We start from the raw sequence: 7,698 nt of genomic DNA, 5'->3' as shown, positions 1-7,698 counted from the left end.
GTAATTACTCCCTTATTACAAATCTACTCCACCTTGGGGGATTCCCCTAAAAATTTGATCAACACTTTTCCCACTTCGAGTTATTGATCAATTCGCTATCGCCCTACCATAAGCTTGCCGTCCCGGTTAGCTCAATTGGTAGAGCGACTGCTCCGGTGAAGCGGTGGTCCCAGGTTCGAACCCCGGACCAGGATGAATTTTTCTTTAACTGCGAAGTTTCTGAGAAAGCTGTATAGCTTTTCTTTGTAGCCATATGGCTGCGCTTGGGTGGATGTCAATGAGTAATTACTCCCTTATTACAAATCTACTCCACCTTGGGGGATTCCCCTAAAAATTTGATCAAAACTTTTCCCACTTCGAGTTATTGATCAATTCGCTCTCGCCCTACCATCAGCTTGCCGTCCCGGTTAGCTCAATTGGTAGAGCGACTGCTCCGGTGAAGCGGTGGTCCCGGGTTCGAACCCCGGACCAGAACAAATTTTTCTTCAACTGCGAAGTTTCTGAGAAAGCTGTATAGCTTTCCTTTGTAGCCGTATGGCTGCGCTTGGGTGGATGTCAATGAGTAATTACTCCCTTACTACAAATCTACTCCACCTTGGGGGATTCCCCTAAAAATTTGATGAACACTTTTCCTACTTCGAGTTATTGATCAATTCGCTCTCGCCCTACCATAAGCTTGCCGTCCCGGTTAGCTCAGTTGGTAGAGCGACTGCTCCGGTGAAGCGGTGGTCCCGGGTTCGAACCCCGGACCAGGATGAATTTTTCTTTAACTGCGAAGTTTCTGAGAAAGCTGTATAGCTTTCCTTTGTAGCCGTATGGCTGCGCTTGGGTGGATGTCAATGAGTAATTACTCTCTTACTACAAATCTACTCCACCTTGGGGGATTCCCCTAAAAATTTGATCAACACTTTTCCAACTTCGAGTTATTGATCAATTCGCTCTCGCCCTACCATAAGCTTGCCGTCCCGGTTAGGCCAATTATTAGAGCGACTGCCCCGGTGAAGCGGTGGTCCCGGGTTCGAACCCCGGACCAGTGCGAATTTTTCTTTAACTGCGAAGTTTCTGAGAAAGCTGTATAGCTTTCCTTTCTAACCGTATGGCTGCGCTTGGGTGGATGTCAATGAGTAATTACTCCCTTATTACAAATGTACTCCACCTTGGGGGATTCCCCTAAAAATTTGATCAACACTTTTCCCACTTCGAGTTATTGATCAATTCGCTCTCGCCCTACCATAAGCTTGCCCTCCCGGTTAGCTCAATTGGTAGAGCGACTGCTCCGGTGAAGCGGTGGTACCGGGTTCGAACCCCGGACCACGACGAATTTTTCTTTAACTGCGAAGTTTCTGAGAAAGCTATATAGCTTTCCTTTGTAGCCGTATGGCTGCGCTTGGGTGGATGTCAATGAGTAATTTCTCCCTTACTACAAATCTACTCCACCTTGGGGGATTCCCCTAAAAATTTGATCAACACTTTTCCCACTTCGAGTTATTGATCAATTCGCTCTCGCCCTACCATAAGCTTGCCGTCCCGGTTAGCTCAATTGCTAGAGCGACTGCTCCGGTGAAGCGGTGGTCCCGGGTTCCAACCCCGAACCAGGACGAATTTTCCTTTAACTGCGAAGTTTCTGAGAAAGCTGTATAGCTTTCCTTTGTAGCCCTATGGCTGCACTTGGGTGGATGTCAATGAGTAATTACTCCCTTATTACAAATCTACTCCACCTTGGGGGTTTCCCCTAAAAATTTGATCAACACTTTTCCCACTTCGAGTTATTGATCAATTCGCTCTCGCCCTACCATAAGCTTGCCCTCCCGGTTAGCTCAATTGGTAGAGCGACTGCTCCGGTGAAGCGGTGGTACCGGGTTCGAACCCCGGACCACGACGAATTTTTCTTTAACTGCGAAGTTTCTGAGAAAGCTATATAGCTTTCCTTTGTAGCCGTATGGCTGCGCTTGGGTGGATGTCAATGAGTAATTACTCCCTTACTACAAATCTACTCCACCTTGGGGGATTCCCCTAAAAATTTGATCAACACTTTTCCCACTTCGAGTTATTGATGAATTCGCTCTCGCCCTACCATAAGCTTGCCGTCCCGGTCAGCTCAATTGGTAGAGCGACTGCTCCGGTGAAGCGGTGGTCCGGGGTTCGAACCCCGGACCAGGATGAATTTTTCTTTAACTGCGAAGTTTCTGAGAAAGCTGTATAGCTTTCCTTTGTAGCCCTATGGCTGCGCTTGGGTGGATGTCAATGAGTAATTACTCCCTTATTACAAATACTTATTACAACTACTCCACCTTGGGGGATTCCCCTAAAACTTTGATCAACACTTTTCCAACTTCGAGTTATTGATCAAATCTCTCTCGCCCTACCATAAGCTTGCCGTCCCGGTTACCTCAATTGCTAGAGCGACTGCTCCGGTGAAGCGGTGGTCCCGGGTTCGAAGCCCGGACCAGTACGAATTTTTCTTTAACTGCGAAGTTTCTGAGAAAGCTGTATAGCTTTCCTTTGTAACCGTATGGCTGCGCTTGGGTGGATGTCAATGAGTAATTACTCCCTTATTACAAATTTACTCCACCTTGGGGGATTCCCCTAAAAATTTGATCAACACTTTTCCCACTTCGAGTTATTGACCAATTCGCTCTCGCCCTACCATAAGCTTGCCGTCCCGGTTAGCTCAATTGCTAGAGCGACTGCTCCGGTGAAGCGGTGGTCCCGGGTTCCAACCCAGGACCAGGACGAATTTTCCTTTAACTGCGACGTTTCTGAGAAAGCTGTATAGATTTCCTTTGTAGCCGTATGGCTGCGCTTGGGTGGATGTCAATGAGTAATTACTCCCTTATTACAAATCTACTCCACCTTGGGGGATTCCCCTAAAAATTTGATCAAAACTTTTCCCACTTCGAGTTATTGATCAATTCGCTCTCGCCCTACCATCAGCTTGCCGTCCCGGTTAGCTCAATTGGTAGAGCGACTGCTCCGGTGAAGCGGTGGTCCCGGGTTCGAACCCCGGACCAGAACAAATTTTTCTTCAACTGCGAAGTTTCTGAGAAAGCTGTATAGCTTTCCTTTGTAGCCGTATGGCTGCGCTTGGGTGGATGTCAATGAGTAATTACTCCCTTATTACAAATCTACTCCACCTTGGGGGATTCCCCTAAAAATTTGATGAACACTTTTCCTACTTCGAGTTATTGATCAATTCGCTCTCGCCCTACCATAAGCTTGCCGTCCCGGTTAGCTCAGTTGGTAGAGCGACTGCTCCGGTGAAGCGGTGGTCCCGGGTTCGAACCCCGGACCAGGATGAATTTTTCTTTAACTGCGAAGTTTCTGAGAAAGCTGTATAGCTTTCCTTTGTAGCCGTATGGCTGCGCTTGGGTGGATGTCAATGAGTAATTACTCTCTTACTACAAATCTACTCCACCTTGGGGGATTCCCCTAAAAATTTGATCAACACTTTTCCAACTTCTAGTTATTGATCAATTCGCTCTCGCCCTACCATAAGCTTGCCGTCCCGGTTAGGCCAATTATTAGAGCGACTGCCCCGGTGAAGCGGTGGTCCCGGGTTCGAACCCCGGACCAGTGCGAATTTTTCTTTAACTGCGAAGTTTCTGAGAAAGCTGTATAGCTTTCCTTTGTAGCCGTATGGCTGCGCTTGGGTGGATGTCAATGAGTAATTACTCCCTTACTACAAATCTACTCCACCTTGGGGGATTCCCCTAAAAATTTGATCAACACTTTTCCAACTTCGAGTTATTGATCAATTCGCTCTCGCCCTACCATAAGCTTGCCGTCCCGGTTAGCTCAGTTGGTAGAGCGACTGCTCCGGTGAAGCGGTGGTCGCGGGTTCGAACCCCGGACCAGGATGAATTTTTCTTTAACTGCGAAGTTTCTGAGAAAGCTGTATAGCTTTCCTTTGTAGCCGTATGGCTGCGCTTGGGTGGATGTCAATGAGTAATTACTCTCTTACTACAAATCTACTCCACCTTGGGGGATTCCCCTAAAAATTTGATCAACACTTTTCCAACTTCTAGTTATTGATCAATTCGCTCTCGCCCTACCATAAGCTTGCCGTCCCGGTTAGGCCAATTATTAGAGCGACTGCCCCGGTGAAGCGGTGGTCCCGGGTTCGAACCCCGGACCAGTGCGAATTTTTCTTTAACTGCGAAGTTTCTGAGAAAGCTGTATAGCTTTCCTTTGTAGCCGTATGGCTGCGCTTGGGTGGATGTCAATGAGTAATTACTCCCTTACTACAAATCTACTCCACCTTGGGGGATTCCCCTAAAAATTTGATCAACACTTTTCCAACTTCGAGTTATTGATCAATTCTCTCTCGCCCTACCATAAGCTTCCCGTCCCGGTTAGCTCAATTGGTAGAGCGACTGCTCCGGTGAAGCGGTGGTCCCGGGTTCGAACCCCGGACCAGGATGAATTTTTCTTTAACTGCGAAGTTTCTGAGAAAGCTGTATAGCTTTCCTTTGTAGCCGTATGGCTGCGCTTGGGTGGATGTCAATGAGTAATTACTCCCTTACTACAAATCTACTCCACCTTGGGGGATTCCCCTAAAAATTTGATGAACACTTTTCCTACTTCGAGTTATTGATCAATTCGCTCTCGTCCTACCATAAGCTTGCCGTCCCGGTTAGCTCAGTTGGTAGAGCGACTGCTCCGGTGAAGCGGTGGTCCCGGGTTCGAACCCCGGACCAGGATGAATTTTTCTTTAACTGCGAAGTTTCTGAGAAAGCTGTATAGCTTTCCTTTGTAGCCGTATGGCTGCGCTTCGGTGGATGTCAATGAGTAATTACTCTCTTACTACAAATCTACTCCACCTTGGGGGATTCCCCTAAAAATTTGATCAACACTTTTCCAACTTCTAGTTATTGATCAATTCGCTCTCGCCCTACCATAAGCTTGCCGTCCCGGTTAGGCCAATTATTAGAGCGACTGCCCCGGTGAAGCGGTGGTCCCGGGTGCGAACCCCGGACCAGTGCGAATTTTTCTTTAACTGCGAAGTTTCTGAGAAAGCTGTATAGCTTTCCTTTGTAGCCGTATGGCTGCGCTTGGGTGGATGTCAATGAGTAATTACTCCCTTACTACAAATCTACTCCACCTTGGGGGATTCCCCTAAAAATTTGATCAACACTTTTCCAACTTCGAGTTATTGATCAATTCGCTCTCGCCCTACCATAAGCTTCCCGTCCCGGTTAGCTCAATTGGTAGAGCGACTGCTCCGGTGAAGCGGTGGTCCCGGGTTCGAACCCCGGACCAGTACGAATTTTTCTTTAACTGCGAAGTTTCTGAGAAAGCTGTATAGCTTTCCTTTGTAGCCGTATGGCTGCGCTTGGGTGGATGTCAATGAGTAATTACTCCCTTATTACAAATCTACTCCACCTTGGGGGATTCCCCTAAAAATTTGATCAACACTTTTCCCACTTCGAGTTATTGATCAATTCGCTCTCGCCCTACCATAAGCTTGCCGTCCCGGTTAGCTCAATTGGTAGAGCGACAGCTCCGGTGAAGCGGTGGTCCCGGGTTCGAACCCCGGACCACTACGAATTTTTCTTTACCTGCGAAGTTTCTGAGAAAGCTGTATAGCTTTCCTTTGTAGCCGTATGGCTGCGCTTGGGTGGATGTCAATGAGTAATTACTCCCTTATTACAAATCTACTCCACCTTGGGGGATTCCCCTAAAAATTTGATCAACACTTTTCCCACTTCGAGTTATTGATCAATTCGCTCTCGCCCTACCATAAGCTTGCCGTCCCGGTTAGCTCAATTGGTAGAGCGACTGCTCCGGTGAAGCGGTGGTACCGGGTTCAAACCCCGGACCAGGACGGATTTTTCTTTAACTGCGAAGTTTCTGAGAAAGCTATATAGCTTTCCTTTGTAGCCGTAAGGCTGCGCTTGGGTGGATGTCAATGAGTAATTACTCCCTTACTACAAATCTACTCCACCTTGGCGGATTCCCCTAAAAATTTGATCAACACTTTTCCCACTTCGAGTTATGGACCAATTCGCTCTCGCCCTACCATAAGCTTGCCGTCCCGGTCAGCTCAATTGGTAGAGCGACTGCTCCGGTGAAGCGGTGGTACCGGGTTCGAACCCCGGACCACGACGAATTTTTCTTTAACTGCGAAGTTTCTGAGAAAGCTATATAGCTTTCCTTTGTAGCCGTATTGCTGCGCTTGGGTGGATGTCAATGAGTAATTACTCCCTTACTACAAATCTACTCCACCTTGGCGGATTCCCCTAAAAATTTGATCAACACTTTTCCCACTTCGAGTTATGGACCAATTCGCTCTCGCCCTACCATAAGCTTGCCCTCCCGGTTAGCTCAATTGGTAGAGCGACTGCTCCGGTGAAGCGGTGGTACCGGGTTCGAACCCCGGACCACGACGAATTTTTCTTTAACTGCGAAGTTTCTGAGAAAGCTATATAGCTTTCCTTTGTAGCCGTATTGCTGCGCTTGGGTGGATGTCAATGAGTAATTACTCCCTTACTACAAATCTACTCCACCTTGGGGGATTCCCCTAAAAATTTGATCAACACTTTTCCCACTTCGAGTTATTGATCAATTCGCTCTCGCCCTACCATAAGCTTGCCGTCCCGGTCAGCTCAATTGGTAGAGCGACTGCTCCGGTGAAGCGGTGGTCCCGGGTTCGAACCCCGGACCAGGATGAATTTTTCTTTAACTGCGAAGTTTCTGAGAAAGCTGTATAGCTTTCCTTTGTAGCCGTATGGCTGCGCTTGGGTGGATGTCAATGAGTAATTACTCCCTTATTACAAATACTTATTACAACTACTCCACCTTGGGGGATTCCCCTAAAACTTTGATCAACACTTTTCCAACTTCGAGTTATTGATCAAATCTCTCTCGCCCTACCATAAGCTTGCCGTCCCGGTTACCTCAATTGCTAGAGCGACTGCTCCGGTGAAGCGGTGGTCCCGGGTTCGAAGCCCGGACCAGTACGAATTTTTCTTTAACTGCGAAGTTTCTGAGAAAGCTGTATAGCTTTCCTTTGTAACCGTATGGCTGCGCTTGGGTGGATGTCAATGAGTAATTAATCCCTTATTACAAATTTACTCCACCTTGGGGGATTCCCCTAAAAATCTGATCAACACTTTTCCCACTTCGAGTTATTGACCAATTCGCTCTCGCCCTACCATAAGCTTGCCGTCCCGGTTAGCTCAATTGCTAGAGCGACTGCTCCGGTGAAGCGGTGGTCCCGGGTTCCAACCCCGGACCAGTACGAATTTTCCTTTAACTGCGAAGTTTCTGAGAAAGCTGTATAGCTTTCCTTTGTAGCCCTATGGCTGCGCTTGGGTGGATGTCAATGAGTAATTACTCCCTTATTACAAATCTACTCCACCTTGGGGGATTCCCATAAAAATTTGATCAACACTTTTCCCACTTCGAGTTATTGATCAATTCGCTCTCGCCCTACCATAAGCTTGCCGTCCCGGTTAGCTCAATTGGTAGAGCGACTCCTCCGGTGAGGCGGTGGTCCCGGGTTCGAACCCCGGACCACTACGAATTTTTCTTTAACTGCGAAGTTTCTGAGAAAGCTATATAGCTTTTCTTTGTAGCCGTTTTCTTGGGATGGCGTTGCGCACACGAACAAATGTACACAGGAAGACGCAGAAGACAGAAAGAGCGCTCTTTCTGTCTTCTGCCTCTTCCTGTGTACGTTTGTTCGTGTGCGCAACG

The 7,698-nt window shown here is 47.6% G+C and overlaps 3 non-coding genes across 3 annotated transcripts; all 3 read left to right on the top strand.

Moving 5' to 3' along the window:
- Nucleotides 1–682: 682 nt before the first annotated feature.
- TRNAT-GGU (transfer RNA threonine (anticodon GGU)) lies at nt 683–756 on the top strand. The gene has a single exon. It is a non-coding gene; the product is annotated as a tRNA-Thr (tRNA).
- A 2,466-nt stretch (nt 757–3,222) lies between these two features.
- On the top strand, nt 3,223–3,296 carry TRNAT-GGU (transfer RNA threonine (anticodon GGU)). The gene has a single exon. It is a non-coding gene; the product is annotated as a tRNA-Thr (tRNA).
- A 1,331-nt stretch (nt 3,297–4,627) lies between these two features.
- Nucleotides 4,628–4,701, top strand: TRNAT-GGU (transfer RNA threonine (anticodon GGU)). Its single transcript has one exon. It is a non-coding gene; the product is annotated as a tRNA-Thr (tRNA).
- The last annotated feature ends 2,997 nt before the right edge of the window (nt 4,702–7,698 follow it).

Source organism: Amblyomma mixtum, chromosome 1 (genome assembly GCF_055824585.1).
Source record: "Amblyomma mixtum isolate Tamu chromosome 1, ASM5582458v1, whole genome shotgun sequence".
Taxonomy (NCBI): Eukaryota; Metazoa; Arthropoda; class Arachnida; order Ixodida; family Ixodidae; genus Amblyomma; species Amblyomma mixtum.
Note: the sequence above shows the minus strand (reverse complement) of the source record. Positions and strands in the feature narration are given on the sequence as shown.